The sequence below is a fragment of the Mustela nivalis genome, assembly GCF_964662115.1.
Source record: "Mustela nivalis genome assembly, chromosome: 14".
In the NCBI taxonomy this organism is placed as follows: Eukaryota; Metazoa; Chordata; class Mammalia; order Carnivora; family Mustelidae; genus Mustela; species Mustela nivalis.
This window is the reverse complement of record NC_139033.1, coordinates 7,167,219-7,191,334: the sequence shown is the minus strand read 5'-3', so window position 1 is coordinate 7,191,334 and position 24,116 is coordinate 7,167,219. Positions and strand designations below refer to the sequence as shown.

At 46.6% G+C, this 24,116-nt stretch overlaps 1 long non-coding RNA gene across 1 annotated transcript; it reads left to right on the top strand.

Annotated features, from left to right (window-relative positions):
• The first annotated feature begins 1,740 nt into the window (after positions 1 to 1,740).
• On the top strand, positions 1,741 to 5,477 carry LOC309848433. The gene is made up of 2 exons (XR_014303042.1): positions 1,741 to 1,950; positions 4,708 to 5,477. It is a non-coding gene; the product is annotated as an uncharacterized lncRNA (long non-coding RNA).
• The last annotated feature ends 18,639 nt before the right edge of the window (positions 5,478 to 24,116 follow it).

Here is a 24,116-nt window from a genome sequence, read left to right as displayed (position 1 = left end):
CCACTTGTTTTGTGTCTACCGTCTGACAAATACTTTCCAGCTGCACATCCAACCTTCAAGTCTCCAGCTTGGCGCACCTGATTTGGGTTCATCAGATCATTCTTTGAGGAAGAGTTCACCAGGGGAGCTAAAGAAAATAGATGAGCACTAGAATTTTAATTAAAAATCCAGACTAACTCATGTTCACAGCAGCATTACTGACAATCACCAAAAGGTAGAAGCAACCCATCCTGTCGATGGACACTGGATAATAAAGGGAAGTATGTACATACGGAGGAATATTACTTGGCTGTTAAAAGGAAGGGAATTCTGACCCCTGCTACAACATGGATGAACCTTGAAGACATGTTGAGTGAAACAAACCGACACAAAAGGGCAAAGACTACAGGATTCCACTCGCGGGCAGTATGCAGAGTGGCCAAAAACCATAGAGACGGAACGTAGAATGGAGGTTAGTGACCAGGAGCAGGTGGGACGTGCGGGGTTGGGGGGGGGGCTCGTATTTAATGGGCGATGGGTTTCAATTTTGCAAGATGGAAAGCATTCTGGTGGTGGACAGTGGTGATGGTGTCATCACAATATGAACGTACTTAATGCCCCTGACCTGTGTGCTTAAACAGGTTAGAATGGTAAATTTCATGTATGCGTGTTTACTGTCAGTAAGAATAATAGAAGTGACTCCAAAACAGTGAAACAGGAACTAGAACTGTGTTCAACAGGGAACTGCCAGGGACACGGCACAAGTCCTGGGGTTGGGTTTTTGGATTCGTGTCCAGCATGGAGGGAGGAAGACATGTGCCCACAGCTGCACCTGTCCCAGTCTCGAGAGACCCCGCCTCCCCGCGAAAGCCTCGGATAGCATTCTCTATTCCTCAAATCCTACCACTCGCCCCCCGACCTCCCTCCCCATTTTTAAAAAATCGCTCATCGTCCTAACCCAAGCAGCTAATAGAAATAGCAACGTTCTCCTTGCGTGGTTCTGTGTAGGGTCCCTGTGGTCTCTTTCTTAAGACACTATTTTTAGGGGCGCTTGGGTGGCTCAGTCGTTAAGTGTCTGCCTTCGGCTCAGGTCCTGATCCCAAAGTCCTGGGATCGAGCCCCGCATCGAGCTTCCTCCCTCTCCCACTTCCCCCTGTTTGTGTTCCCTCTCTCGCTGTGTCTCTCTCTGTCAAATAAATAAAGAAAATCTTTTAAAAAAGACACTATTTTTAAATCCCCGGTTAGCAGAAAGGGAGACTACGTATGGACAGCAACCTCCCCTCTCCGCCCAGCCCAACCCACTGCCTCCTCCAAACATGAAAACCTGAGCACACTTCGTTCCAATCTGCCACTGTGAGTTATTAGAGGGAGGCCCGCCTGCCACCTTCTCAGTGGGCTTTATGTAAAGTGCTCCCTCTGAGCCTGTGCTGTTCGGTGGCCAGGCCGGCTTCGCCAGGGCTCTGGGTGGAATCTGCTGTAAATGGGGTTAAACTCTACAATCCAGAAGATGAATACCGAAGGGCTCGTAAAAGCAACAGAGTGCAAGATTGGAAAGCTCTGCCGCTCCAGCATGCCCCGGCCGAAGCCGGCCCTGGTCAGTGATTAGCAGACACTCCGGAGCAACCTTGAGGGGCAGAGTGTAATGGGTCATGAAGTGTGTACACAGTGGGATCAATTAAGAGGGTGGAGAGGCAGCAAGCTTTCCAGATTGCCTCAGCCCTCTTTATTTATCCTATAGAAGGAGCTACGAGTGAACTGGACAGCTGATGGTTCTGAACGGGACACCTGTGTGTGTGTGTGTGTGTGTGTGTGTGTGTGTGTGCGCGTGTGTGTGTGCGCGTGTGTGAGAGCGTGTGCACGTGCATGGAAGGGTCTAGAGTCAACTTAAGATTTCAGGCAGAAGTCAGACTCCCCACTGCTGTATCTGCCAAGCCAAGAAAGTCTGTCTCAAACAGCTGAAGGTCAGAGCTGGTGAGTCTGGGTAACAAATATTGGCATAGCTTTTATTTTGAGCAAAATCCAGGCTATTTCATCTTCCACCATGCTCCTTGGGAAAATATTTTCCAGGAGCCGAACTATTTCCAGACACAAAACAAAACCTGTTCATCTCCATGGGAGTTAAATGTGGGGAGACGAGAGTTGAGCATGTTTCCGTAAATACTCATTAATTCAACAAAATGATCCTACCACGGGCAAGGCACTGTGCTGGATAGCTCTGCGGATAGCAAGATAAGTGCATTTTCTTTTTCTTTTTCTTTTTTTTTTTTTTTTTAAGATTTTATTTATTTATTTGACACAGAGAGAGAGAGATCACAGTAAGGCAGAGAAGCAAGCAGAGAGAGGGAAGCAGGCTCCCCACTGAGCAAAGAGCCCAATGCAGGACTCAATCCCAGGACCCTGAGATCATGACCTGAGCCGAAGGCAGAGGCTTAACCCACTGAGCCACCCAGGTGCCCTAAGAGCATTTTCAAATGACGTATGTTTAAGAAAGAATACCTCTTTTTTAAACATCAACTGTCTTTCCCCATTTAGGACAGGGAGTAGCTAAAGGCCCAGGGTGGCAAGTGGGGACATAACTTGCCCTGGGTGATGGGAATAGGTTTTTTTGTTTGTTTTTTTGATGTCACTTCTGCTAACTATGTTTCTTAGAGCTAAAGTAAACAAGACGGCAAAGCGAGTTGCACAAATATTTGTTCTTTGGTTAATATTAATGTATGTTCATGTTTACTCAAATTTTCAAGTATACTCTGAATTGGTACTGACTGGCCATAAACGAAGGAGTAGTACTTAGACCAGTAAGTGAAGGGGAGAACAGGTGCTCGTTTCTTCAAATCTATTTTGAGAGCCCCTAAAAGGTGTCCCAGTGTTTCTTCTTCCTGTTTTTTATCTTTATTACTGATGTCAAGTTCCAATTATTAAGAAGGAAAAAAAAGTTCACAATCACTACGCACTCCTATGTAAGTGCTTTGAATTCATGCCCAATTTCTTGACCTGATTTCATCCTCAACTACCCTATGAGAGGGAATTTTCAGTCCCATCTTACAGACTGAGGAAGCAGGCTCCAAATGAAGTCAGTTGCCAAAGGTCAAATGATTTCAGCCCAATTCAGTGTGGCTCTAATGCTCCCCACATCTGTTCAAATGAATGAAATGATACGTTTCTCTTTACGAAGCATAGAAAGATGGAAAATAAAATCAGAAATCAGAGTTCATTTTCCCTGGTGCATGGTAAAAGCTTGTTTTCCAGATCGTTCATCGCTTGAGAGAGAGTAGGGAAGGGACAGGGAAACCGAGAACTCAAGTATCTGAAACCACTGTCGGCTGAAGATGAAGTGTGGCCGAAATCACAAAGTTGATCAGAGAGAGCACCTAGTCCAACTCCATATATCTGATCTACACCCAACTTTTTGTAAACTACTCATTTATAGCATAAATTAAAATAGATCAGCAACAAGGGCAGAGAAGCAGGGGGTGTACTGAGAAGAGGAGGGGCTTTGGAGTCGGAGGATGACAATCCTGGATCCAAATACCCTTTGCTATCAATGAGCTGTGTGACCCTAGGCAAACTGCTTAACTTCTCTGAGTTTCAGTGTCCTCATTTATGAACTGAAGGATAACTAAAACTTGCTTCAGCAAGGTTACAATGAAGTTTAAATAGGATAAAACACACGGGGCACCCATCCCCGTTGGGGATAATCAATAAGCATTAATTTCCTTCTCTTCTCCAGTCACTAGACATGAAATTGTTATGAAGTGTCTGAGGAAAAAAAAAAAAAAAAAAATGAAGTGTCTGAGGATACTTCTAAGGCTAAATTGGGAATGGTATTAATAGACTATGAAGGGATTAGGAGATAATCCCACCAGGAAATATACTGGCAGCAGAAAAATTACTATCCCCCTCTATGACCAAAATAGGTACATCTCTGACCAACATGCACGTACTTGTGACCCAAATGGAGATGTGTCCATTTCTGGATTTGTGCAACAAATGTGTCACCAAAGGGGTGCCTGGGTGGCTCAGTCTGCTCAGGGCCGTGAGATCAAGCCTGACTTTGGACTCCACACTCAGCGGGGAGTCTGAGGATTTCTCTCCTTCTGCCTGTGTCCCTCCCCTTGCTCACTCGCTCTCTCAGATAAATAAAGATATATATAGATATCTTTATTTATATATATATTTATATATATCATATATAAATATAAACATAATTATATATATCATATATAAAATAAGATATATATATATATACCACGAGACATATGTCTACTTTCCCAAGTCAAAGAATTTGTTCCACACGGATCTTCCCAAAGTGTGCTTCGCAAGTTCAAATCTCACAAATATTTCCTAAACCAAAAGAGCATTCAATTCAACCTGCGGGTTTGGAAATCACAACATGCTGCATTTTTTCCCAGGATATTTTCATACACTTAATGGCAAACTTATTTGATGGACCACAGAACCTATTTCTGCTTAACACTTATGGTTCCTCTCGTGAAACTAGTGTCTCAATAACACACACTGGAAATACCAGTTTTTAGACCAGTTGAAACCTGCTACATTTCAACAATATTAAAAGAAAGAGATAGAAATTTCTAGTTGCTTCTGACTTGACCTTTGTAATGGGAACTAGCTCCCACTGGCTTTCTCTTTCGAAGTCATTTCTGCTTTCACGTGTCCTCACTTTAGTTTATTCTACTTAATATAACCAGGGGCACATTATTCCTGTTTCAGAACATGAGAGCCAGACGATTGTGCGGAGGAGGAAAAGGACATTGCCAAGAATAAGGAGCATTTCCGAAACCTAATGTCCACCATAAGGAACAAACAAAAGATTGTGCTTGCGTCAATCTGGGCAGACACTCACTTTCTGTGCTTCAATTCCTTAAAAGTTCAATTGTCCATATTTGGCACATCAAAGAGGATTTTATTGGGCACATCAGAAGGGTATTCCTTTCAAAAGAGCCATAGAATCAAACGAGGACATCAAAGTACAATTTATCACTTTGTCAAGGTTCAGCAAGGTCCTGGTCCACAGGCTAAGAGCTGAAACCAACAGGAGCCATTGATTCAATCATCAGCGACAAAAGTCAGTATGTACAATGTCAGTGAATTTGCAGAATACTGTCACACTTTCAACAGTTGTTGGCCAACATTAGCCATAAAGCTGGAACTTTGTGCACGGCTGGTGCACTAAAATATTTTTAATCCATCTCAGCAAAAGACTTATTCTACTGTTTGTGTCAAAATCCTTACAAGAAGCAGAATTCTAAGATGACCCCCAGCCACCTGAGATTCCCAGCTCCTGCGGTCCACACATCTTTCCCAGGCACACAATCAAACACTAATCGAGGTGCCTCTAAGAAAAGATTCTGCAGAAGGAATTAAGGTCCCAAATCAGTTGACCTGAAGAGACAGAGGTTATCTGGGTGGGCCTCACCTAATCATATGAGCCCTGTGAAGCTTAGGCTGCACATCAGAGACAGACAAGTCAGCAATTCGAAGACTGAGGTTCAATATGGTATTGCTGGCTTGAAGATGGAGGGAGGCCCTGGGGCCTGGAATGTAGGCAGCCTCTTGGAGCTGAGAGTGCGCCCCTTGGTTCTAATAGCCACTTGAAGACACTGAATTCTACCACCACCAAGAATTTCCCACAGAGCATCTAGATGACAACTCAGAAGATACTTCAGTTTCAGCCTGCTGATACCAGAGCAGAGAACCCAGCTCCACTGGGCAGGTCCTCCAACCTAAAGAATCGTGAACTAGTAAGTCATGCTCCTCTAGGTCCAGCATCTTGGTCCACAGTTGGCCATCAGAATGAAGATGAAAAACAGAAGGGCAGAAATGCGTGAGTCAAAAATCACAATGAGATTTCACCTCATACCCATCAGGATGGCATTCAAGTAAAGGACAGTAACAAGGTGGGTGAGGATGTAGGGAAATTGGGATCCTTATACATGGCTGGTGGGAATGCAAAATGGTGCAGCCACTTTGGAAGCAGCCTGCTGGGTCCTTGAAAGGTTAGACAGAGTTACCATATGACCCAGCAATCTTATTCCTACATATATATCCAAGAGAATTTAGAACATATGTCCTCACGGAAGCTTGGACATGAATCTCTTAGCAGCATTATTCTTAAGAGCAAAATAGAAACAACCCAAACATCCATCAGTGGGTGAGTAAATAAAAAGTGACAAACCCAAACAATGGGATGTTATTCAAGGTGAGAAGTCCTGACACATGCTACAATGTGGATGAACCTTGCAAACACTTTCCCAAGTGAAAGAAGTCAGATGCCAAAAGCTATATAATTCGTTCATATAAATAAATCAATTTATATGAAATGCCCAGAACAAGCAAATCTGTGGAGGCGGAAAATGGATTCGTGGTTGCCAGGGGCTGGGAAAGGGGGAAATAGAGACTAATTGCTAATAAATATGGGGCTACTTTTGGGGTGATGGAAGTGTTCTGGAATTAGATTGTGGTAAATGTTTGCAAAACATAGCAGAAATCCTAAAAACCAATGAAATGTACACTTTAAAAGGGTGTATTTTATGTCATGTGAGTGATGTTTCAATAAAAAGTTTTAAAAATAAAACAGGAGTGACAAAGAGCTCATAAATTTTGTCCCCAAATACATCCATTCACTGTGTTTTATTCCACTCCCCAGCTTTTTTGTAAAAAAAAGTTCAAATGCACACACATGGTTTGGTTTTTCCCCTTCACTAAATCATGTGTGTTTGTCCTGCCACACCACAAGTATAAATTGTTTGAGGACAAATAACTTCTTTTGCATTCCCCAATCATCTAACAATTTATATACTGGTGCAATGTCTCGCTGGTCTCCAGAGCAGTATCTTCCAACACTTTGCAAGCCACAGAACACTTCCTCTGATGGTTGTCTTATTCAAATGAACTTCAGTTACTTAGAAAACTAACACTGGTGAGGATTAAATGTGGAGTACTTGGCACACAGTCAGCGATCGTAGCTGGTATTATTGGGTTGCCAATAAACCAGAAATTACTAACATGGCAAATGATTAGTTTTGAGCTTGGTCAGGAAGTCTTCTGAAGTAAGTTAATGAAAGCAGTAAAAGTTGTGCCCTAGGCTTATCATCGAGAGCAGAGGTGATAGATAGGGTTCATGGGTGGGGAGGGGCTATCTAGAGTTCTGGGTTTCTATGATTGATTAGCAATGTCTGCCACGGTGCTGGACATGGTCTCTTCTGAATGGACATGATTTCCCCATGGGATCTAGAATTATGAATACAGCAGGAATGCAGAGTAGAGGTCTTCCTGAAAGGTCAAAAATCAGTTTTGATAAAGACATCTACTAAAAGATGTTCTTACTAAATGTTCTTCACCGTGCCTGACTTTTTTCTTCTTGGTGTCATTTTAGTGCTTACCTATGCAACCTCCCCCACCCCCACACACCCATTCTCTTCTCCCACCATCCTTTTTCTATTACCCTGGTGACAGAGACTGCAGAAACGTAACAGACAAAAACAGCACATGGTGTGATTGCAATCAAATTCTAACATCCCAGTTATGCACACCCAGATGCTTGGAAAGTAGGGTAAGCATCATCAAGCTCACCTTCCTTCTAACCCCTCTCAACGTGAGATAATTCAGCCTCTCCTGCTGCCTTCCTTTGGGAAGTGGCTTCCAGGTATAATTCTTCAAACAGGGAAGATTTTTAAATGTCTCTACATCAGAACTTGATTCACTTTCTTAAGTGAAGACTCAGCACTCCAAGCCAGGGTGATGATTTCTATAAATATTTTGGCATTTCCTTCACGATGCTCAGCCAACTCATCTCTTCTCATACATGAAGACTTTTTTTATGAAGCTGCTCCAGAAAATAATCACTCTTCGCATCTATATAACATAGTATTTTTCAAAGAATGTTCACAAAAATTGTCTAATTTCTTCTGACCTAGATCAGGGAGGGTGTATTACAATTCCGTTTTGCAGATGAAAACACTGAAGTATCCAAGAAACTAAGAGAGCTCCCTGGAATCATGTAGAGTGGTAGAGCACGCCCCATATTTCTCCACGAGCATTCTTGGGGGGGTGGGGATAGCAGAAAGAGCCCGTCCCACCTAGCAGCAGTGTGAGAAATACAGGCAAGGTAGTCAAGTTTTCTGAGCCCCTGCTTCCTCACCTATGACAGTGCAGATGTGAGAGCTGGCGCTCAGGCTCGACTTGAGAGGGAAAGGTGAGTAGGGTGCCTACCCCCTCGTAAGAAGGGGGTACGTCTCTGAAGAGACGTATCTACTTCCTCATTCCTGCAATCTCTGCCTATTACCTTACCATTGGCAGAAGATGTGATTATGTTAAAGATCTTGAGATGGGAAGATCATCGTGGATTATCCAAGCAGGCCCTGAATACAATCACGTGTCTGGAGAAGAGGAAGGCACAGGGAGATCTGATACCCAACACAGAGAGGAGAGAAAGCGATGTGGAGAGAGAGGACCCACACATACGTACCACACAGGCACGCAAACGTACCACAGACACACACACACACACACACAGAGGTGATGGTGTCTCTTGACTCAGCCGCCAAGAGAATTACATGAGGTGACGTCTGCCCCAGGTCTGGTAGAGGTCCTGGCACACCGTCACCGCCCAGTCACTGCGAGCTATTTTTACACCGGTGAAAAGCCACGTCTCAGAGTAAAACTCAGACTTCAGGGAGAAATCTGGATGAGTTTCCTAGGGCTACTCTAGCCGATGACCACAACCGGGATGGCTTAAAACAACCCAAGTTTATTATCTCACAGTTGCGGAGGTCAAAAGCCTACGGGTGGGGGGTGGGGGGGTCTCGGCGGGGCTGCACTCCTGCTGGAGGCTCCAGGGGAGAATCGCTTTCTTGTCTTATCCAGCTTCTAGAAGCAACTCCCCCGCCCCCGCCCCTGCCCCACCTCCCTGTGCCTTGGCTCTTGGTCTTCTATCCTTCCAGTCTCACTTCTATGGTCCTACCTTCTCTGATCCTCCTGCCTCCCTCTTATGAAGACCTTTGTGGTGACGCCGAGCCTGACCCCCCCTGGTTAGTCCCCCCATCAGCATATTCACAGGTTCCATGGATTAGGCTGTGACATTTTGGGGCATCATGACTCTGCCTCCTGCACAAATCTCACTACTCTGCTTCATCCATCAGAGGGGAAATAGTCCTCCAAATGGACCTATCCCCCCACTTCTTTAATTGAACATAATCAAAAAAGACAGAACTCTGCATTTAAATACAATATTTTTAACGTAGCAGTCACCTGTACACACTGAAGAGCCTGTTGAATTAAGGCACTTGGGGGGCGCCTGGGTGGCTCAGTGGGTTAAGCTGCTGCCTTCGGCTCAGGTCATGATCTCAGGGTCCTGGGTTGGGTTCTCTGCTCAGCAGGGAGCCTGCCTACCTTCCTTCCTGCCTGCCTTGCTGCCTACTTGTGATCTCTGTCAAATAAATAAACAAAATATTTTTTTTTTAAATATTAAGGCAGGGGCGCCTGGGTGGCTCAGTGGGTTAAGCCGCTGCCTTCGGCTCAGGTCATGATCTCAGGGTCCTGGGATCGAGTCCCGCATCGGGCTCTCTGCTCAGCAGGGAGCCTGCTTCCCTCTCTCTCTCTCTCTGCCTGCCTCTCCACTACTTGTGATTTCTCTCTGTCAAATAAATAAATAAAATCTTTAAAAAAAAAATATTAAGGCACTTGGAATCTGACAGGCAGACCACTCGCCTCCCACACACAGCAATGGGGGCTGGCCGAAGGGACAGCGTTCCTGACTTCCCTTTAAAATGTCAGGGGACGACTGGAGACCCATCACCCAGCAACATTCCTGCTGCTGCTTGTCAGCAGCTCATGTAACCAACGGGAACATTCCCCCCACCCCACAGTGTTCCCAGCCATCTCATTTCTATGACATCAGTGTTTCTTTTGATAGAAGAGAACCCGGCAAACTTCCCCAAAGGAATACGTTTGGGCCCACTCTGTGCTTCTCTGTATCTCCTACTTTCTTTTCTTCTAAGAATCTTCTGTGCCAGGTGGTCCCAATTTCATATTTAACTGCTGTCTCTTCGCCCCAAAGGGTCCATCGCTCTCTCCCTCTTCCTTCCTTCCTTCCTCTGACATCCCTTCCTCTCTCTCCTTCTCTGCCTGGGACAAACTGCTCACTAACACAGATGTTCAAACCTGACATGGGGAGGGGAGAGAGGGTGTCTAATGCTCCGAGTATTGAAGACTCAGGGTAAGAAAGCAGACTAGCAGCGGTCAAGGGCAGGACCAGGTCGGGGACAAGAACAGGAAGTGACTGGTAATTGATATTCAGCTCTTCGGGTGATGGTGGCACAACTTCGTGAGTATTCTAAATGTCACCAATCTGCATACTTTTTATGGGTAAATTATATCTGAATAAAGATTTATTTTAAAGATTTTATTTATTTATTTGACAGACGGAGATCACAAGTAGGCAGAAGGGCAGGCAGAGAGAGAGAGGAGGAAGCAGGCTCCCCGCTGAGCAGAGAGCCCAACCCAGGACCCTGAGATCATGACCTGAGCCGAAGGCAGAGGCTTTAAACCACTGAGCCACCCAGGCACCCCTAAAGATTTTTTTTTTTTTAACAGTCTAATAGACTCAGTAAATAGGACTAGGCCTGGTTTCCTTAAAAAGTGTACCTGGTCTGCAGGCATTTTCTTTTCTTGGTAATCCAGAAGGCTATATATGTATTTTAATGTAAATGAACCCTAGTGATTTAATGAGTGATATTAATAAGAACTGTGTTTCATTTCAAACCTCCTAGAAATTTAATCCCGCCTCCTTGCTCCCTGGGGTTCATCTCACTGGCTGGGTGCTGGGGATACAAAGACAGTCCTCCAAGGGTCATCCTCTCTAGGAGCTCTGTACCAGCTGGAGGGACGGCCGGATTAACGGACCGTGATGCCGTAATATGATAAGGGCTGTGACAGAGAGAAGCAGAAAGAGCTTCAGGAACACAACAGGAAGCCGTGGAATGCATCCTGAGGTCACCAGCGCCTGGACTCAAGGGCGCCTTCCTTATCTCTCGTTCTACCTGCGCCCCCTACCTTGCTACGCTGCCGAAGCCAACCTGGGGCTGGGTGGAAAAACGCAATCTGCCATGCTAGGGAAGTCTGCCCGGCAAAGGTGACACTTCATCCTAGTCATGAAGGACACGAAAGAGGCAGGCAGGCAAAGAAAGGACAGAAGACAGTGTTCCAAGCCGAGGGGCACCTGGGCAAAGATACCGGGGTGGAAAGATGGGGAGTCTAATTCCAGAAAGTCTAAGGCATTCTGCATGGCCAGGCCACCAGGTGGTCATGCCCCATGGATGGGGCGGTGGCGGGGGGCGGGGACAGAAGCCCTCATGAGGAGCGTCCCGCTGAGGAGTTAGGACGTTATGCTGAGGACTACAGACACTGATAAACTGCCCACACGAGACACCAATGTTCACAGCAGCTCTGGGCGTGACAGCCCAAAGGTGGAAGCAGCCCAGTGTTCATTGACAGATAAATGCACAAACAAAACAGGATGCCTCCTGACAACGGGATAGTATCCAAACATAAAAAGGAATGAAGGACTGACACCCGCTATACCCTGGATGGGTCCTGGAAGATGTGCTGCTCAGGGAAAGCAGCAACACCCAGGATCACAGACGGTACAGCTGCGCTTGCGTGAATTCCCCCACGTAGGTAAATTCATGGTCAGGGAGTACGTGAGAGGTGACAGGGGCTAGGGCTGGGGGCTTAGGGATTGTTGCTTAGTGGGTATGGGATTTCCTTTGGGGTGATGGAAAAGATGTGGAGGCATACTGTAGTGATGGTCGCACAACATCGCGAGTGGGATTAGTGTCACTGAATTGTACAATTTTACATGGTTAAGATAGCATATTTTTATATATGCATGTTTTACAAACTTTTTTTCAGTATGAGAAAAACAAATGTTGTCAGAAGCATTCTTCACAATCGCCAGAGGCAAGAGTGACCCAAATGCCCATCAACAGATGAGTGAGTAACAAAATGTGGTCTCTCTACAATGGACTATTATTCGGCCGTAAAAAGAAACGAGGCAGGGATACCGGCTACCAACGTGGATGAACCTCCGTAACTTACACTAAGTGTAAAACAGCCAGGCACAGCAAGTCACAGACAGCACCACTCCGCTTATAAGAAATGGCCAAAATAAGCAAATCCACAGAGACAGAAAGGAGACTCCGGTTGCCAGGGGCTGGGGGAGGAGAGAGGGGGAGTGACCACACAGTGGGTACAGGGTTCTTCTGGGGGTGGTGAAAATGTTCTAAGATTGATTAGGTGGCATTACAGAACACCGTCTAAGTATAGTAAATACAAGCGCATTATATACTCTAAAATGGTTAATTTTATGTTATGTGACCATTACCTCATTTTCTAAAAAGGATGGGAGGAACAGCCTCCTGGTTCAGCATATTATCAGTCCTACAACTGGAAGGTTTTACATCATAGAGCAGACCCCAAAGCCCAAGGCAGGGTCTCCACTCTGATGTGATTTGCTCCCAATTCCATGGGGGCCACTGCCAGTCAATCAAAAGAGGGGACCTTTGAACTGTGCCCCACCCAACGCACTGCAGCTTTCAAACTGAAACTCTAAGAGAAGCCTTTGTGTGGAAAGTAGGCAGACTCACCCTGGCCTGCCCCCTTCCTCCAGCCGCAGGCCTGAACTCACACTGACAAGTGTCCCTGCCTGGTCGGCCAGCCCTGAGAGGGCGGCTTCCCCTCTGACCACATTTGGAAGCCATGGCAGGAAGTCGCTCCGGTCTGGAGAGCTCCTGGCCACGGCCTCAGCCCTCCCCAGCCCTCCCCAGCCCTCCCTTCCATGTACTGTTTTTAAATTTCCTCCGGATGATTTCCACCCCTGGTTTTTTGGTCTTTCTTCTAAAACCACAATCTTACTCCTTCTCGTTCAATGACTCCGGGAAGAACTCAGCAAGGGCTTTGGAAGATTCTGGGGCGTCAAGAATGAAGAGAACACAGCTCTGCATGCCTGAGCACTGGTTTGGTTTCTCTCTCATTGAGTCCTTGAGGCTTCGTGATAAGCAGGGGCATTCATTTTCATTTTTCCCTCTGTGCATTTTCCAGATGCACCGAGGCAGGAGTGAGGAAAAGCCGAGCCGTGCAATCTAGTCACCAAGCCAGTGGTCTCGGCGCACAGTGGCCTCAGCCAAGGAGAGTGTTAACAAGAAAGCGAACTAAAGAGACATTTGGATGATTTCTACAACTTTTACATTAAGATTTTTCAGTTGCCTTAGGAGAGTCTATGGTGGCTCTCAACTGTGATTGTGGGGGTGACTGTCCCCCAGGGGATGCTTGGCAATGCAACACTTTTGCTTGGCACAATTGCCACTGGCATCTATTAGACAGAAGTCCGGACGCTGCTTGACATCCTGCAAGACACAGGACAGCCCCCTACAACAAAGAATAATCTAGCCCACAACATCAAGAGTGCCACGGCTCGTGATACCATATTTACGTGAAAAGACTATTTTTATCTCATATTTTGAACATAAGGTAGTCAACCAGAAAAAGTAATTTTACATAAGAAGACATTTAGATAGGACCCCCAAATGTTATCCAGCGTACTACCTCATGATAAAATTCTTAAAACAGAAAATTAAATAACACAGAATCCCCAAAAGATTTCTCATCTTTTTCATTAATCTACAAATCTACAGATTAGAAATTGTTTGACTATGTGCCTGAAACAGCCATGGTGGGAATGGTTACATCATAGAGGAAGTCTATATGGGATTCTGGGACTCTCAGCTCTATTTCCAGATGAATAAGGTGACTTCTGCTCTCAGCTTGCACACAGTGTGACAGCCTGCCTAAAAGAAATGCAAACATGCTATTAAGACAGGAAAAGAAGAAATGCGCTTCTTCTGGGATATTCAGGAAAAATAACTGAGAAGGTGAATCTTGAATTGGGTCCTGCAGGTAACTCTTTAAGAGAAAAAAAAAGAGGAAGAATATTTAAGATAAAGAAAGAGCTAAGACATTGTTATGTTTTGAACTGTGTCCCCCCCACAAAGATATGTTGAAGTCCTAATCTCCAATACTGGAGAATGTGACCTTAGTTAGAAATAGGGTCACTGCAGCTGTAGTTAGTTTAGATGAGGTCATACAGGAGTATGTGGGCCCTTAATCCAATAAGACTGGTGTCTTGACAAGAAGAGAAGAAACACAGACACACACCATGTGAATGCCATGTGAGGATGGAAGGAGAAATTGAGGTATGAGGTTATAAGTCAAGAAATGCCAAGAATTGCTAAGAACCACCAGAGTGGGATGAGCCAGGAAGGAGTCTCCGTACAGGAGGTGGAGGGAACACGGCCCCTGTTAATACTGTGATTTTAGATCGTTAGTCTCCAGAACTGTAAGGAAGTAAACTTCTGTTGTTGAGTCTACCCAGTTTGTGGTACCTTATTAGAGCAGCCCTAGGAAATGAATATAGGCATAAAAGAGTTAATGTAAAGGTAATGTAAAGTCCCTTCATTTTGAACAATCAATTGGGTAATTACTTCAATCAATGTGGTGGTAAGTACAGAAAGATTCAATGTTGAGAAGATATCAAATACAATTCCATTTATGATACCAAAAATACATGAAATCGGTTTTTCAAAGTGTGTATAAAAACTAAATAATGAGGGCACCTGGGTAGCTCAGTGGGTTAGGCCTCTGCCTTCAGCTCAGGTCATGGTCTCAGGGTCCTGGGATCAAGCCCCAAGTCAGGCTCTCTGCTCAGCAGAGAGCCTGCTTCCCCCTCTCTCTGCCTGCCCCTCTGCCTACTTGCGATCCCTGTCAAATGAATGAATAAAATCTTAAAAAAAAAAAAAAAAGAAGAAGAAGAAGAAACTAAATAATGAAAACTACAAAACACTGCTGAAAGAAATTTTTAAAAGACTAAAAGAAATGGGACAATGTACCATGTTCATGGATGGGAAGAATCAAATCGTTAAATTGTTGATTCTCCCCAGGTTGGTCAATAGATTCCACATGACCCCAACTGTAATTCCAACAGAGTATCTACAGAGAAACAAGCTCATTCTAGAATGTACATGGAAATGCAAATGCCCTAGAACAAAGAGATTTTTTTTAAAGGAGAAGAACAGTTAGAAGACTTACCTGATCATGGGACATTGATTGAAAAGCTAGACACAAATCAATGGAACAGCACAGAGAGTTCAGAGATACACCCACAGGCATATGGCTGATGGATTTTTGATAAAGACACGAAGGTCATTTGTGGTAAGAACAAAAAAATTTTGCAACAAATGGTGATGGGATAAATTCCTACATGGCAAAAATAAACATCAAACCTTACTACACAACATACACAAAATTTAACCAAAAAAGGATCATAGACATAAATGTAAAAGCTAAAAGCACAACATAGTGAGTAAAATATAGAAGAAAATATGAACTTAGAGTAGGCAAAGATTTCTAAGATAAGACACAAGAAACACAGATCATAAAAATTTGATAAATCAGAATCTATCAATATAGAAGAAAATATGAACTTAGAGTAGGCAAAGATTTCTAAGATAAGACACAAGAAACACAGATCATAAAAATTTGATAAATCAGAATCTATCAAAATTAAAGTTTTGCTCCATGAAAGATATAGTTAAGAAAATGGGGTGTAGGGAGCAACAAACTAAAAGAAAATACATATATTTGACAAAGGACTTGTAGCCAGAATCTATAAAGAACCCTTACAACTTACTCAGAAAGCAACCTGGGGCTCCTGGGTGGCTCAGTCAGTTAAGCATTCAACTTCTGATTCTGGCTCAGGTCATGATCTCAGGGTCCTGGGATCCAGCCCCGCACTGGGCTCCCTGCTCAGTGGGGAGTCTGCTTGTCTCCCCCTCTCTCTGCCCCTCGCCCCACTTGTGCTCTTTTTCTCTCTCTCTGTCAAATAAGTAAAATTTTTAAAAATTAGTAAGTAAATGAAAAGACTGACACCACGAAGTGCTGGCCAGAGTGTGGGGCCACTAGAACACTTACTACTGTTGGTGGGAAGGAAAACATGGTGCATCTACTTTGGGAAAAGGCCTGGCAGTTTCTTAGAAAGTAAATATATACCTATCATACAAAACAGCTGCTTTTAGGTATTTGCCCCAGAGAAATGAAACCATATGTCCACACAAAGACTTTACACAAGTGTTTATAATAACAGCTTTATTCATAACATCCAAAACCTGGACACAGCCCAAATGTACAACAACAGGTGAACAGATAAACAAATTGTGGGGAACTGTTCACAATAAAAGGAAACAAGCTACTGATATTTACAGTGATGTGGCCGAATCTCACAAACCAGTAAAAACAGCTGGACACAAGAGTCCATACAAACCAGGAGTCCATTATATGAAATTGTAAAAACTTTAAAGCTACAGTGACAGAAAGCAGATCCGTGGTTGCCTGAGGCCAGAGGTGAAAGGGGTTGGGACCTCAGAGAGGCTGGGAGGGATTCTGGTGATAGAAACAGTCCACACTCTGAGAGGATGGCTCTCTGGGTGTAGACATCTGTCAAAACATCGATCAGGACACTAGAAATGGACACCGTTTCTTGTGGGTAAATTATACCTCAACAAGGTTGATTAAAGGAATAAGGAGGGCAGGGACACCTGGGTGGCTCAACTGCCTTCGGCTCAGGTCAGGATCCTGGAGTCCCAGGATCTAGACCTGCATCGGGCTCCCTGCCTGGTGGGGAGTCTACGTCTCTCTCTGCCCCTCACCCCTCTCATGCTCTTTTTTCTCATTCTCTCTCTCTCAAATTTAAAAAAAAAAAAAGGAAGAAGGAAGGCAGAGGTAGAGACCTCCATGGTATTTCTCGAGCCTGAGGAGGCTGGGCTGGGCTGTGGCTTGCTCCTGCTCTGTTTCAGCAGGCGACATTATCTGGGTGTTTTGCTGACAGGCAGCCGGAGACCAGGATTCTGAGTTTTTCTCTGCTGACTTATGTGTATGTCTTTCCAGCACTCAGTAAATGATGACAGTAAAAGGTTTGAGATCAATTCTCATCTCGTGTGCTCTGCGGCAGGAAGCTCTGATTGTGATTCGCAACGTTCCTTCTGTCAGCCTCTCTTTGAAAACGCAGTGAGAGTGAAAAATGTGTCATTTACCTGAGAGAGGAAGCCTGGCATTGGTCGGCATCAGCCAGAATCAAGAACGACTTGGCACAGCCTCTGACTGGGATGAGCTGAGATCAGTCTGTCTTCAAACCAGGAGCCCGGGTGAGGTCACCTAGATCAGTGTGAGGAGTGTGACCTGTTGAGAGGTGACGGTCTCACGGACTGATTCTCTACCACCTGAGCTCATGTTACAGACTCACTGGGCCAGAAAGAACCATGAGATTCACTCAAAGGGTCTCCCCATTCTTGGGCCTAATGCTGTCTATCCATCCCAGGCAGGTAAGGGGGACTTGCCCACGGCCCCCCACTGCTACAGTGACAGCGAGGGACTGTGTGACATGTTCAAGGAGCGGTGGGCAATCCGAGGGCCAGGGTCAATCCACCTGCCAAGCTGGGGTCCAGGCAGCCACGGCACGAGGGCCTGGATGACCAGATAGAATCTGGTCAGTGCCCAGGACTGGTTACCGGAGTCAGGAGCTGGTCTATCCAGGGCTACTGGCAGGGGAGCAAAAGGGCGAGGGAGGCTGAGTGGACTTCAGGCCTGGTCATCCACATGGTCTGTCTACCTCCCCGCGTGTCCTACTCCATTCGGCTGCTACCCAAGAGGCAGGGCAACGTCTCTAAAATGGCCTGCGTTGTTTCTTTTTCCAAGACCTTCAATGGCCTTCCACGCATCAGGATAAAATCCAGAAAGCCTGACTGTGGACTATGAAGCCCTGTGCATAAAATACTCCCCTGGGGGCTTGTCCATTAAGAAGAGTCCAAGCTCCTGGTCCTGAGACGTTGATTCTGAAAGTCTGAGATGGACTCGGGCTTTTGCACTGGCAACACGTCCTTGAGAGAATCCTGCTACGGGGCGACTCACGAGTCCTGCTTCGAAATTCTGGTTTGGGCCTCCCGTGCCCCCTCGCATGGCATGCTGCTCGCTCCCCCTTGGCCCATGACCTCCCAGTGCACAAGGTCTCTCCTTTCCCTTTGTGGCAGGGTCCAGGAGGGCCTTGGAGAGACTTTGGCCCCGATCTCCATCAGTAACTCGCTCATGCAATCTTCACTTCCTCAAAGTCCTGTAAAGTGCTATTTTAAACTAGCTTCAAGACAAGATATTGGTATGTGTCTTTTGGGGTAGAAAATTCTGGAGACACCAGAGTTCTTTCCTATTTTAAGATGTTCCAGTGTCTATATTTCTTGACCTAGAAAGTCAATCACTGGCCCACCCCCCTCCCCATCCCATTGTTTGAGTTAAATGTCTAGCTCCCCCATAGGCTGAAAACCCTCTGAGGGCAAGAGCCTCGTCGCTTTCCTTCTTTGCTTTATCTCAAAACCCAAGCATACTGCCTGGCACACAATTAATATGCAGTAAGTACGTGTTCCAGACATGAAAGAGCAGGTTTCTGGGGGACCTCTGAGGAAACAAAGTTTGCCTGAAATCTGGGGAGCCACCATGGCAGGAGGGCAGAGGCAAGCGAGCAGAAGGAAGGAGGTGAACAGGTCGTAGGCCCAAGGGGAGCAGGAGCCAAGGTTCCCTGCTGGGAGCAATGCAGAGGCTTCCCCCCATGCAACTGGGGTGATGGAGGGAGAGGCAAACCCCTTGAGTACCAGCAGCAGGGGGGGGCTCACTCCTAATACCAATGAACGTTTGCAACTGACTTCAAGGCTCTGCCCAACCTTTCCATCCATTGTCAGGAGTCAGATGGCAGAGCTCAGTTCTGGTCCCGGAACTCTGTGCGACAGTGGGACCCTGGACTCCCCCTTGCTCACCTGACTCCCCGGGGGCAGTGGCAACACACTGGGGTGACCCAGGGCCCTTCATCATCCTAACCACACCTCCCACCCCTCGGAGACCAGGTTCAACTCACTGGAAAGCGAAGTTGCCTTATGTATCTTTCTTTGGGTGCAGGAAATTCCTGAAGAAGATGGCCTAATGAACTTATTTTCCTTGGTTTAAGAGTAGAGAGGTTTTTGGTCATTTCAGAGATTCCTTCTCTTTCTTATTAACTAAAAGCTTTGTTTGTTTGTTTGTTTGTTTTCCCAGCAGGTGTACTTTACTAAGGAACAGGGAATCCCCCCCCCCCCCCCCCCCCCCCGCCCAGCCTGGTCCTAGGAGGTGCAGGGCTTAAGCAGGTCATACATCCCTTGGGTAGCTTCACAGTCTCTTGGTTTAAAAGACTGGAATTCACTGGGAGAGTAGAAGCAGCGTCTTTGCATTCCAAACGCTGTGCTCAGATGCCAGGTGGAAACCTTATAGGGTAACTGTGGGCAGACGATTTAGGTCGTGTGAAAGTCCTGCAGATCACGTCGAGGGGTCTTACTCGACCCACTCCATGAGCACCCTCCAGGCCGCAAAGGTCTGAGTGCACCCCAGCTCTCTGAGAGCCCCAGCCAGCCCCGTGCCCCCAGGCAATGACCATCACCACCTCTTCCCATGCTCCTACCCACTTCCCCGGGTCTATGAGGGGGATCTCCACCCTACAGATGAGGGAACTGAGTCTGGGAAGAGAATTCAAAGAGGTGGAGTCTTGGAAGTACAAGGGAAAAGGGAAAAAAGAAAAGAAAGAAAGAGAGAGAGAGAGAGAGAGAAAAAAAAAAAAAGAAGCAAAACCAAAACCAAAATCATGCTTCTTTGTTCGCCTTCTGGAACTGAGACTTCCAGCTCTCCGGAACGAGCATTACATCGGGTTCTGGAATGTTTTTCGAGACGAAGATAGCTTTCCCATCCTGTCGTGTTTTTCACTCTCCTCTGATTCCCACCTGCTTGTTGCTGTCTGCTGGTGTCACACCTTCTGCACACTCGGAGCTCGGAGCAGAGCCGGGCTGGGTGAAACCAGGGCTCCATCTGCCCGCGTGCTTGCTGGGGGACGTCTGAAGGTAACTTTGTGCCGGCACCCTTTGCCAGGAGGCTGAGAAGCCGTCTGCAGTGCCACCCGGCCCCCAGCCACTCTCGGCAGAATGAGCCGGTACCGAATCCAGCCCCTGGTGCCACTCAGCCAGATGGCAGGGGAAGCAAAACAAAAGTGACCTTGTTAGCAGAGTGTGTCTTCCCGGGAGAAGCTATTTTTGTTGTGGTTGTGAACTGAAGTGTGTCTCGGCTGAATTTCTCCTTCCCTGCGAGGGCTGTGGAATGTTAATTTGTTCCAAAGTTCAGCATTTTGATTAGAACCAGGAGTGCCAGATTTTGTCAGAAACGGTTTGGAATGGGGTGGCTCGTGCTCGCTCGCTCCCCCTCTCCCGCTCTCCCTCTCTCTTGGCCGCTGTACAAAGTAAATGTTGTTGCAGCAGCCGCTCCGGGGGAACAGCCCATCACGGATCAGAGCCGAGGGGAGAACGGGCTCCTCCCTGGCTGCGGCCATGACCTCAGTGCCACACAGGCACCCAGGCTGGGGACGGCGGTGGGGACGGAGCATTAGGGCACACCCTGGGCTCGCGTGGAAAGAGCAAAGAGCCCAACGCCGTGCCTGGGAACATGCGAGTCCTGCATGTGGGGAAAAAGGAATAAGCTCCCCAAAGGCCTGAAGCCAGCTGGGTTTCGGCAGCCCAGAGGTCACGTTCAAGGTGGTTCTGGCTTCTGAGGGCCTTCCTACCGTCTTTATGTTTGGTTCTCCTCCATGACTCTCTTCACTCCTGACTCTTTAATGAGTTATGAGCCCAAGTGCCGTAGAACTGCATTCTACGCTACAAAACAAACATGGACAAGAGGAAAATGCCCCCAACTTCTGGCTCAATCCTGGCCCCCCAGTGCTTCCGAGAGGTATTAAGGTGCAGACTCATCACGGCTCAACAGAATCAAACCCACTGTTTGTCAGTCCGGTGGATAAAAATAGGTTTGTTTTCCTGTTTGTCTTGTAGCAAGACACAGTGGTTAAAGGGACGGACTTCGAACCCAGGATGCCGGGGATCTGATCGCCGATCCTGCAGCACTAGCCGCAGCACCAGTACAGTAGTAGTAGTAGTGGAAGCTGTGTGGACGAGTTACTCAGCCTAGCTGAGTCTGCTTCATTGTGTGTCCAAGAGGAAGGATTCCAGTGGTTACATCATAGGGTGGTGGGAAGGGCTGAAGGACTTACGCTATAGAGTGCTCAGATCAGGGGTTGGCTTTTATTGTCACTGCTGTGATTTCCTGGTCACCCGTGCCATTGGGCACATGCCCACCCACCCACCCTGCACCTTCCCTCTCAGTGTAGTGTAGACGACTCCCCACATTTCCCAGGCCCCACACAAAGGCTCGAAAAGAACTCGGGAGCAGTGAACATTAGACTTCGGCTCCAGCCCCTGGGCTCCCCCTGTGGCTTCTCAACCCATCTCTTTAAGGTTCAGCCCGGTGTGGAGTGGCTTTTCTGTTTTTCCAGCTGTGACAACTAAGATCCCAAGGGCGATGGGACTCCTCCAGAGACACAGAGACCACTGAGGCAGCACCAGGACTGCTACTCTACAAGGTAGCTCTCCCTGACCCTCTCCACGGTCCACCCCAACGAGCTGGTGGTCGCCTCCCAGAGAGCCGGGTTGAGAAGGATTCTGGAGTACAGCAGAGCTCATGCGGAAAGGGGTGCTCAGCCGTGAGCACACGAGGGTGGTGGTGGTATCTGCCATCCCGGGCTCTCCCCGACCCCACTCGCCTCACACCCCTCCAGCCCTCACTCGAGTCACCACTGTTCTGCCTGCCAGGGAGTAATGCCTTCGCTGATCTGTTGCACCCAGCCTGCTCTGGCCCTCTCTCTCCCTCCACCTGATCTGAAGGAGCCTTTGTTGGCGGTTCTGAAGGGCTAAGCGGCCTGCGGAGCAGTCTTTTCCAAGAGGAAATGCGGGATGCCCTGGGCTGCTTCCTTCTCCACTTAGTGGCCAATGTGAAAGCTTGGCAGGCACGGGCTGAGTGGGTATTGAGAAACACGGCAGCATAACCCCGAGGCAAGAACTGTTGAAGAGCTCTCGTAAGCCTGCAGCTAGACCTGGCTCTCCGAGAGGCCTATATACTCTTGCTGTTGGATCAATACTTGGGAGAGGAGGAGCAGAGGTACACACCGCGTACACAGAGCCAGCCGCTGCTGTTCAAGACCGCGGCTCCAGAAGAGCCTGTCCAGCCTCCCTCTCCTTTCCCCCTGCTGGCCAGGGGTGCTGTGGACGGCTCTGCTGCAGTCTGCCGTCTGCTGCTGCAAACATCTGTGCTTGCGGTCTTCCACGCAGAGGAGCCGTCTGTCCTTCCTTCCCCACCTCCCTCCAGCTGCGCCTCTTCCCTCTCTCCTGAGATGGCCATTCAGATGGGTGTGCAGACTGCAGACAGATGTTCGGGATGCTTCCCCACCTGCCCAGGTATGGGGCTGCCGACCCCTCCTCATCAGGATCTGGGAAGCCTGATCTGCAAGCCTCCCATGGCTCGCCGGTGTGCCCTGCTTTGAGGAAGCCCAGCAAGAACAGAGTCCGATATTTGCAAAGAGGACACCCGCGGGCAAGGTGTCTCTATGTTGCAGAGTGACCATTCTACCCAATTTGATGATTTCTTTTCTCCATTGGTTCTAGTTTTTAACCAGAATACGAGGAGCACGTATTGGATCAACTAGGAGCTTTTCCAACATTCACCTGGCCAGTCCCCAGGTTTTCTACTCCTAGACAAACCAGATCTGAGGAGGAGAGTTAATTGAAAGACATCGCCAGGGCCCAGATAATACTGATAAATTCCCTCTTTCAATACTACCACTGCTATCCTTGTGCATTTCAGCTTTGGTATAAAAAATCAGGAATTACCTATAGAATAGGGTAAGGACAGTCTCTTCAACAAGTGGTGCTGGGAAAACTGGACAGCTACATGCAAAAGAATGAAGCTGAACCCTTACCTCACACCATATACAAAAATTAACCTAACATGGATTAAAGACCTAAATGTAAGCCCAAATTCTCTAAAACTTCTAGAAGAAAACACAGGGAAAATCTTCCAGATGTTGGATTTGGCAGTGAATTCATGGATACAACACCAAAAGCACAAGAAACAAAAGCAAAAATAGGCAAATGAGACTACATCAAACTTAAAAACTTCTGCGAATCAAGGGAAACAATTGAGAAAGAGAAAAGCCAACCTACAGAACAAAAGAAAATATTTGCAAATCATGTATCTGATAAGGGGTTAATATTCAGAATATACAAGGAACTCCTACAACTCAACAACAACATAACCCAAATAGCCAGATTTCAAAAAGGGCAAAGACTTGAACAGACAATTCTCCAAAGAAGACACACAGATGAACAAGGATATCAAAAGATGCCCAACATCACTAATCATAAGAGAAACACAAATCAAAACTACAACGAGGTGTCATCTCACACCCGTTACAATGGCCATAATCAGAAGAACAGAAAAGAACAGGTGTTGACAAGAACACAGAGAAGGCAGAACCCTCACACACTGTTGGTGGAAACATAAAATGGTGCAGCCATTATGAAAATGAAAAGCCAGTGTGGGGATTCCTCACCAAATTAAAAATAGAACTATCAAACAATCCAGCAATCCTACTTCTGGGTATATATCCAAAGAAACTGAAGTTAGGACTTCAAAGAGATATCCTCTTCTGTGTGTGTCTGCACTACTGATGTGTGTTTTTGTGGACTGATCATTTGTTCTTAGAGATGATCTAAACAGACCATCAGGGGCCAGGAGAATTCTACTGAGGCACCAGGCACTGAGTTATTATATTTTATAAATAAGGATACAAGGCATACATATTAAGCCTACAAGGCCTGGAAAACTAGCTCTGGAAGATCCCTTGAGAAACAAGGGTTCCATGGCCAAATAAATGACTTTGGGAAATTCCATATTAAAGAGAACTAAAGAGGTTTCTAAACACGGGATGTCTTTTAAATGCCAAAGTACATGGTCACTCTCAAAACATGGAAAGAGTATGCTGCATTCCTCAGACTCATTTAATGTTACAACCCTTCTGGATCCCTCCTTTGAGGAAGATTGTGCAGTAACTGCTGGTAAATGAC